Source organism: Anastrepha obliqua, chromosome 6 (assembly GCF_027943255.1).
Source record: "Anastrepha obliqua isolate idAnaObli1 chromosome 6, idAnaObli1_1.0, whole genome shotgun sequence".
NCBI lineage: Eukaryota > Metazoa > Arthropoda > Insecta > Diptera > Tephritidae > Anastrepha > Anastrepha obliqua.
The window spans coordinates 16297127-16307126 of record NC_072897.1 but is presented as its reverse complement, the minus strand read 5'-3'; the positions used below and the strand labels follow the sequence as shown (position 1 = coordinate 16307126).

Genomic DNA, 10000 nt, shown 5'->3' with positions numbered 1-10000 from the left:
TAGATAGTAGATAGGGACAACAACAACGTGTGGCGTTTTTTACGTGAATTCCTGCTGGCGACAGCCCAAACCCACGGTGCTCAAAAGCACAACGGATCAAAACAATGCGTTGATCAGCGCCCCAAAAATGCCGAAGCATTTAAGGATACCAATTGGTAGTGTGGAATGGACACACTAACCACCTTGGTAGGGTTCGAGGTCTATCTAACCCTCTGCCGTTCTATGGGTCCCGGCACCCGGTTGCATTGCAACTCCACATCGAGCCAAAAGGCTCTACCCGCATTTAGGTGTTAACCACAGCCACCACGAAACTCCCCGAAGGGCCGTTCCCAATGAACAGGTCGGAGCAAGCTCCGAGGGCCCCTGTTCCCCGTGGTACCAGATTTAAGTCTCCGGTCAGACCTCGTAGCCGAGACTACTACCAGTTGAGCTTCCATACAGCTCTGGACTGGTGGCCATTTCCCACACCTAAGCAACAACAGACAATGCACAGAACAACAGAATGCACAGACAAGAACGGCTAAAAACTAATCAACTGAACGCCTTAAATTACGTCGCCGCCTGAAAACCTCACGCGCATATTGCCCTAACATTTCGACATTCCGACGGTTGGCAATCACACCACTCACATCATACCGTCCATCAGTCCATCTAATCCCCACACCCGCAAGATCCCTAATGTCTGAGTACATCGGGCATTCACAGAGGACGTGCACCCAGTCCTCTCTTGCCGACCCACAAACACACTCCTCACTTGTGGACAAGCGCCTCTCATGCAAATAAGCATTGAGAGGCCCATGTCCTGTAAGGAGGAATCCCAGGCTGAGGGAAAATCCAAAATCAGGATTTTCCCCGACAAAGGAAACATCCCGAATGTACTCGTATGTCACGCGACCTTTGGAACTATTGTCCCATCGGTTTTGCCACCCACGAAGCATACATTCCTTCAACAACCTTTCACACTCTAAATACCCCCTTTCTACATCACCGTCGGATATCCATCCATCTAGCAGCGGCATACAAAGCCTCCTTCTCAACCTGAAGGTAAATGCCCGTTGCACAACTAACAGGTCAAGAGGAGGCGCACCTAACAACACCTGCAATGCATCCGTACTCACTGTACGGCATACAGGCATGCAGGCAAGCATCATAATGCGCTGGCACGCCATCAGATGACGTTTGCCAACCGACTTTAAAGCCGATTCGTACCATACAGCGGCACCATAAGTGGCACAGGCCACGAATAGGCCCCGATATACGGTGCGAACCGCACGCCGGCTAAGGCCCCAGTCAAATCTGACCACGCGCCGAACTTGCCCAACAGTTGCCTGCAGCCGCTCCCTCAACAATACTAAGTGTGGAGTAAAACACATCCTTTCACTCATAGCTAACCCCAGGTATTTGACTTGCGTCACATACCTAATCCCTATCCCATTCAAACGTACAATCGGTGGACGACTCGGGGACAATCTGCCCTTAAGCAGCATTGTCACCGTTTTGTCCATCGATATGTCCACTCCCACATCTACCCCCCAATTGTGGGTAAATGTAAGGAGCTGCCCCCCCACTCGCTCTAGTTCCTCACGCGAACGGCCCTCAACCAAAATGAGAAGGTCGTCCGCATACGCACAGTGTTTACAGAGTGGCTCTAACTGCCGAAGCAGGGAGTCCATCATGAGGTTCCAAATGAAGGGACCACAGACGGATCCCTGCGGACAGCCTCGCTCCACCCCAATCTCCACACTCCCGCCCACTCCTACCATGGATGCTTTTCTGTCCGAAAAATAACTCCGCCATAGAGTAATTTCCGGACAGCCAAGCTCCTCTAATCTCTGCAACACACGATCCCAGCGCAAGTGATCAAATGCCCCCTTAAAGTCAATAAATATGCCAAGGACATATTTATTGACGTTTTCCCTAACTACACTCTGAACATACAACCACGCATCCTCTATACCACGTCTTTTCCTAAACCCATACTGCCTATCCGACCTAACACCCCGAGTTAGCTCCTGAAGCCGCTCAACCATAACCCTTTCCAGCACTTTTCCAAGTACTGGAAGGAGGCTGATACCACGATAAGATCGAGGATCGCTCCTGATCTTATCGGGCGACTTCAAGAGTGCAACGACCCTAGCAATTTTCCACTCGAGTGGAAAATATCCCTCCCATATGCATTTATCATAAATGGCCTCCAAATATTCCGGAATGAACTTCCACAAGCATTTGCACATCTCTCCGTTCAAACCATCGAAACCTGGAGACCTTTTAGACCTGACCAGGCCAAATGCATAATCCAACTCCTCAGCTTCTATTGGAGGGACAGGCACCTCTTGTGCAGGAGGAACCTGAACCTCAGCCCTGGGAAAAAACTCGCCTAACAGAACATTGGCACACTCTCTCCACGTCGATAATACAGTATCACCTACGCGAAGAGAGCTAGCCATCTCATTTCGACGACCCCGACAGATCCTATAGACCTGTCCCCAAGGGTCGTCCCTATTTTCCCCCACAAATCTCCTCCACTCTTCCTCCTTCACTCTCACAAGCATCTTCTTATACTCTTTCATCCCTACGCTAAATTGATACTTGAGCTGAGACAGATTCTCCGAATTGGTCCGCCTGCCGCGTTGAAACAAACGCCTCAAGCGTCGGACAGACCTCCTCTTTGAATTTAACTCACTCGTCCACCATTTCACACCTTTCATTCTCACAGCCCTAGCTTTCCTAAACAATAAGTCATTCACACCCCAGACACATTCATATAGACGAGCAATTTGCTCGTCAACCCCCAATTCCTCAAACTCCCTAAGCGGTATATCCAATACCGCTTCCCTAACAGTATGTCCATATCGGTTCCAGTCGGTACACGAGGTACGCCATCGCCTCAATGGACTCCCCCCTTCTAGCTGCGGGGTACGGGGAGTAACCATAATTTGTATTAAATTATGGTCACTAATTCCCCAACCCCCCCTAACGCTCCATTTACACTCGAACCTACTCGCTGCTACCTCATTCATGAGCGTCACGTCAATGTCACTCACACCTCTAGGCCCCTCAAACGTATACCAAACGCTTGGTTCGTTTGCTACAAGAAGGTTATTCGCCACAACCCACTCGCTCATAACCTCACCCCGAGTGTGGCTCCGATATCCAGCAGTATGCCTGGATACCTTGCTGAACCACATCGGGGAGGTAGCATTCGCGTCAAGACACACGATGGCAGGAATGCTACTCTCAAGTAGTAGCACCGCATCAATGTATCTTAAGTAGGGCTCTAGAGGCTCGTCAGACTTGCAGTACAAGCTGACGACATTCATTCTGCCGAATTCCCCCTCGACACACACACATACTCCCCACTGTGATGAGTCAACTACTACACAAGAGTAGCTTGGCTCACACACAGCTACTGCGGCCTTGACTCCAAGGTCCGTAAAGACCCTGAAGCCCCCAGGAAGGCCTCTCACCACCCCATTGGTGGAGTATGGTTCCTGGAGCAAAGCAATGCCGCAGCCCCCCTCCGACATACACGCCCCCAATTCACACATCACGGCATATGACCCCTGACAGTTCAGTTGATATAGTTCAACCATCAATGTCTAGCGTTCGCACGGGCAACAATGGCACAGTACACCGGGCAGACAGTGGACATCATTAGATGTCCGGCTGGCTTGCCCTTAAACGCACAGTTGCGACAATGCGGGGCATTGCCACAACCTGCACTCCTGTGTCCTTCTTGCCCGCACCTACGGCAGACATCCTTCTTGGCTCTGCATTCTGCCACCCTGTGATCAAACCCCATGCATCGGAAGCAGCCGGGCGTCAGTTGGTCTGGCCGTACCCGGAAGGAAAACCACTTTATGTAGCAACGACCTGCTTCCAGGAGGGCGGACATTAGCATGTCCGTTCCCTCAAGGACAACATTCGTCACCCCATCGGGGCTGACCTTCCAAGGACGGCTGATCATCCTCACGTCCTTCTCACGGCACCCAGGGCTGAACTCCTTGAGGTTCAACCGGAACAACTCTCCCATGAAATCTTCAGGGGAGATCTCCGTGTGGACCCCTTGGACCACAACCCTAGGCCCCAGCTTCCGACGTATGCTCACATCGAGCCCCACCTCGGAAAACTTGGCATTTTTCGCCAAGTTGTCCCTCTCGGCAACGGATGGGGTGCGAATAATCGCACCTCCATCCTTCAACGGGCGCACCTCGTGCACCCTAACCCCCATGGAAGGCCCTACCTCCTTTACCACCTTCTTAATCACCTCCTTGGAAGTAGTGGGGGTTTTACCCCTCACTACGACCGACCAGGTCTCGACTGGCTTGGGCACCGGCAACGCAGGCAACACAGGCGCAGGCGCCTGAGGTGCCGGCATCGACGCTGCACCAGCCAGCGCAGCTCCAGCCGTCCTCCGAGGTGCTTCCTCCCTGGTAATCTTCGTGGCTTCTAGTTGCCCACGAAGATGGGCTATCTCCCCCACCATTTCCACAAAGAGTTCCTCGAACTCCAAGGAGTACCCCAGGAGGTCTTTTGCAACACTTTTCGGGACGCCGTCCATGTCTATGACGGCTCCACTAAAGGCCGTCACAATGGACTTGAAGCGCCCCATAAACTGCACCGCAACTTTCTTGCGTTCGGCATCCCCACCGATCGCACCCAAACCTTTCAGGGAAGCACCCAATTCCCCACGGATTTCCTCCAAACGCTTCCCTGCGGGACCTAATTTTTCCCCCGTCTTCCGCCCCTTGCGCCCACTCCCAATCTTTCCGCTTTCGGAACCACCCTCGCTTCCACTCACCTTTTCAGGTACCTTTAAAGATACCTTCTCCACCGGAACCGCTGCACCTCCAGCGGTCTTCTTCTTAGAACGGGGAGGAGACCGCAAGATCACCTCCTCCTCTCCGGACGTCGTCTCGTCCATTGCCGACGATGGCACCGCCGACCCGCTTGGAAGAGAGGTGTTCGCCCTCTTCCTCAACCCTTCTGATTTGGGCATTGCCCAACTCTCCACCACTAAGGTTGCCGAGTTCGCCGTATAAAGGCCTCCCGAGCAACAACAAAAACTGGGTCCCTTTTGGGCGACGGCAACTACTGCACGGCAGGAGTGAATCCCGCACAGGCACGCACACAGCGGCTGCACCTATCGGCGAGCCAAAGCAAAGCGCGAGGGCGTAGCCCACAGCGCCAACCAAAGGTTTGGCAAAGGCCACCACCAATGCCTTGCCGGACAGAACACTGTTCCCCGAACAAGGACGGGTCGACCGAGGTGGAGCTAACGCCGAGCTCGACCGCAGGCAAAAACACAACACGCTTTGGTCGTAGCACCTGCACAAGGTATTCAACCTTGGCGCAGTACTGTACCCACGCACAAAAGAGGACGCCCTTTTTACTGTTGCCAAATATGGCAATATAGCGGCACGACAAACCTAGTGTACGCCCGCACTGTACTTCCACGCCGAAATGTAACGGCACACGCACACGAGAAGGACGCCAAAAATTAGCGGCACACGCCAAAAACCACGCCAGAAATAGCGGCACTCAAAAGTTGTAAACAACTTACCAACAAGGTACACTTGTACGCAATGTACAGCCACGCAAACGGTGGCGTCACTAGCACAACACACCACGCCGAAAAATAACGGCACGCCCGCAAAGTTGTAAACAACTTAATGGAAAATTTCCAACGCTGTATCTAGCGGCACTCACACGCACGCACAATGTGTCTATAGCACGGAGTATATTGGCACTCACTGGAGTGTCCAACAAAACTACCGTACGGCACTTAATCACTCGTAAACACTGTACAGCTACTACAAAGTAGCGTCACTCGCACAACGGCACTTTCAATCACAATTAATTGTAAACACTGTACCGCTATGGTACAGCCACAACAATATTAGCGTCACTCGCACAACTGTAATACACCGGTACTCACACACGAATGTAACCGCAAAAGGAAATCGCAAAAATCGCAAATCACCGCTTAGCACACGACACGTCCGCACTATTCAACAGTCAAACTGAGAATGAGTAGATAGGGACAGTAGGAATCTCGTTAATCCATTCATGCGCGTCACTAATTAGATGACGAGGCATTTGGCTACCTTAAGAGAGTCATAGTTACTCCCGCCGTTTACCCGCGCTTACTTGAATTTCTTCACTTTGACATTCAGAGCACTGGGCAGAAATCACATTGTGTCAACACCCGTTAGGGCCATCACAATGCTTTGTTTTAATTAGACAGTCGGATTCCCCAAGTCCGTGCCAGTTCTGAATTGATTGTTAATTGATAATCGTTATAATTTAAAAGGAATATATATCGAATGATATAATTCCTTAAAAATTTTAGCAAAAAAGTTCCACAATTGGCTACGTAACTACTATCCGGGGAACAAGAATCGTAATTCTCTATTTACCCAGAACGAGTACATAAACCATGGTATTGCTTCCCAATCAAGCCCGACTATCTCAATCTTCAGAGCCAATCCTTATCCCGAAGTTACGGATCTAATTTGCCGACTTCCCTTACCTACATTATTCTATCGACTAGAGACTCTTCACCTTGGAGACCAGCTGCGGATATTGGTACGGCCTGTTGAGAAGTTTGCGTGACCCCACCATAAATTTTCAAGGTCCGAGGAGAAAATATCGGCACAACAGTAAATGTCATGCTCTTCTAGTCCATCTACCATATCTCTCTTCGAAAGACTTCCATGGTAGTACGACTATAAAACAGAAAAGAAAACTCTTCCGATATCTCTCGACGGCTTCTTTATGGTCGTTCCTGTTGCCAGGATGAGCACAAGGCCCATTTTTAATAACAAACGGATACTCAACAGGTTACGGAATTGGAACCGTATTCCCTTTCGTTCAAAATAATTCAAGTATTTTAATTATTTTTAAATATATTTTTATTAATATTTTTTTTTATTAAAAACTTGAAAATTTTCGGCTTTCGCCTTGAACTTAGGACCGACTAACTCGTGATCAACCACTGTTCACACGAAACCCTTCTCCACTTCAGTCCTCCAAGGTCTCATTCGATTATTTGCTACTACCACCAAGATCTGTACCAATAGCGGCTCCATGCAGGCTTACGCCAAACACTTCTAAGCACACTATTGTACCCTCCTACTCACTAAAGTTTCAAAATTTATAAATCAATCGAAATTGTTTTATAAATCATCTACTTTAGCGGTAATGTATAGGTATACAACTTAAGCGCCATCCATTTTAAGGGCTAGTTGCTTCGGCAGGTGAGTTGTTACACACTCCTTAGCGGATTACGACTTCCATGTCCACCGTCCTGCTGTTTTAAGCAACCAACGCCTTTCATGGTATCTGCATGAGTTGTTAATTTAGGCACCGTAACATTACGTTTGGTTCATCCCACAGCGCCAGTTCTGCTTACCAAAAGTGGCCCACTGGGCACATTATATCATAACCTCAACCTTCATATCAAGAAAGGTGAGGTTCTTACCCATTTAAAGTTTGAGAATAGGTTAAAATCGTTTCGACCCTAAGGCCTCTAATCATTCGCTTTACCAGATAAGATTATTTTATATAATTTTTAAATGCACCAGCTATCCTGAGGGAAACTTCGGAGGGAACCAGCTACTAGATGGTTCGATTGGTCTTTCGCCCCTATACTCAATTCTGACAATCGATTTGCACGTCAGAACTGTTTCGGTCTTCCATCAGGGTTTCCCCTGACTTCAACCTGATCAAGTATAGTTCACCATCTTTCGGGTCACAGCATATATGCTCAAGGTACGCTCCAGTTAGAGGTATAAATAATAATAAATTATCATTATACATAACTATATGGAACGCCCCGGGATTGAATTAATTGACTATTTATTAAAAAATAGACTAAAAATTAATCCCATTATATTTAAGTTAAGTTAATTATGCCATTAAGTTTAATATAACTCAATGACTTGCACATATGTTAGACTCCTTGGTCCGTGTTTCAAGACGGGTCCCGAAGGTATCCTGAATCTTTCGCATTGTTAATCATATAAATGCATACAAATAAATATTAATATCATAGATATTAAATTTTTTGTAAAATTCAAAAAATGAATTTTAGCATTATATATAATAAAATCTATCAACACTTTATCAAATCATTAGTATTTATTTTATGTTAATATGCTTAAAAAGCAAATTAATTTAAATAAACTTAATATCACCAATGATCTTTTGATAAATACTTTATTATGTTAATAGATTACAATGTCCTTATATGAAAAAAATGCACATTATTTTTTTAATTATTTAATGATGAATTTTTCATAATGGATATTCAGGTTCATCGGGCTTAACCTCTAAGCAGTTTCACGTACTATTTAACTCTCTATTCAGAGTTCTTTTCAACTTTCCCTCACGGTACTTGTTTACTATCGGTCTCATGGTTATATTTAGTTTTAGATGGAGTTTACCACCCACTTAGTGCTGCACTATCAAGCAACACGACTCTTTGGAAATATCTTTCTAGTAATCATTAACGTTATACGGGCCTGGCACCCTCTATGGGTAAATGGCCTCATTTAAGAAGGACTTAAATCGTTAATTTCTCATACTAGATATTAAGATATTCCATACACTGCATCTCACATTTGACATATAGACAAAGTGACTTAGTGCTGAACTATTTTCTTTTCGCTCGCCGCTACTAAGAAAATCCTTGTTAGTTTCTTTTCCTCCCCTCATTAATATGCTTAAATTCAGGGGGTAATCCCATATGAGTTGAGGTTGTTTTAATATTCTTTTTTTATCTTCTCACAATTTAATAAAAAAATTATATCATCTTTTCATCTCTATTTTTCTTTTCTCCTTTTATATATTGTAAATATATAAAAATAATAATAATGTAAAATGAGGCAATCCTAGAATAAAAAATTTAATTTTTATGCTAGACATTCCTCCTTTTAATTACATATATAAATTATTATTTTATATATATATATAAATAATATGAAAATTTTTTGTAAAGAATACTTAGATTCAATATTTTCATCATTTCATTTTATTTGAGAGGATTTTTTTTTTAAAGAATATATAATAAATAAAATTCATTATATATCTTTATTTTTTTTGCTATTAATATTATGAATTATTTAAAATCCAATAATATACACATTTGCTTAAATTCAATTATTTTTATAAAAGAATAAGCAACTTATTTAGCATAGTCTTACAACCCTCAACCATATGTAGTCCAAGCAGTACTTTAAAATTGAATTTAATGTACATAACAGCATGGACTGCGATATGCGTTCAAAATGTCGATGTTCATGTGTCCTGCAGTTCACACGATGACGCACAGTTTGCTGCGTTCTTCATCGACCCATGAGCCAAGTGATCCACCGCTTAGAGTATTTTTTTATTTATTTTTATTTATAACAAATGTCAATTTTTTTTTGCATATATTAATTGAAAGAGTAAAATTAAATAATATTAATAATATATAAATTGATTTTCTTTCAATAATATATATCAAATATATTTAACTCTAAACATTTTTATTAAGTTGCGAATGTCTTAGTTCAACAATAATACAGTGGTGGTATTTATTATGATTCAATTATTTTGTATTTTTTTAATCATTTTATGTATATATAATAATATAATAAATATATACCACTTTTGTTATTGTGAACAAATTAACTTATCATTCAATCAAATGAATAATAAGTACAACTTTTTATTTTCATGTTTAAAGGTTTTTAAAAGAAAAAAATAAGAAAAAACATTACAAAATGTACCATCATATATTATATTTAATATGATATAATTGATGGATCACAAATTGAATGAAAAAGAATAAAAAGAATTATGGATTCAAAATAATTATATAAATTTTTTTTTTTTTTCTTTTTTTTTTTTTTTTTTTCTTTTTGTTCGTTTGTTTGCTTGTCTGTTTGTTTGTTTGTTTGTTTGTTTTTCTTACGGATATGGAACACAATAATGATCCTTCCGCAGGTTCACCTAC

General features: G+C 44.0%; 1 non-coding gene and 2 pseudogenes across 1 annotated transcript in view; all 3 read right to left on the bottom strand.

Annotated features, from left to right (window-relative positions):
• Positions 1-5981: 5981 nt before the first annotated feature.
• LOC129251096 (large subunit ribosomal RNA) lies at positions 5982-8763 on the bottom strand (annotated as a pseudogene).
• A 442-nt stretch (positions 8764-9205) lies between these two features.
• Positions 9206-9386, bottom strand: LOC129250947 (5.8S ribosomal RNA; annotated as a pseudogene).
• A 587-nt stretch (positions 9387-9973) lies between these two features.
• Positions 9974-10000, bottom strand: part of LOC129251057 (small subunit ribosomal RNA) — a 1991-nt gene continuing 1964 nt past the window's right edge. Inside the window, exon 1 of the ribosomal RNA XR_008582892.1 lies at positions 9974-10000. This exon is cut by the window's right edge and continues 1964 nt beyond it. This is a non-coding gene — a ribosomal RNA (small subunit ribosomal RNA).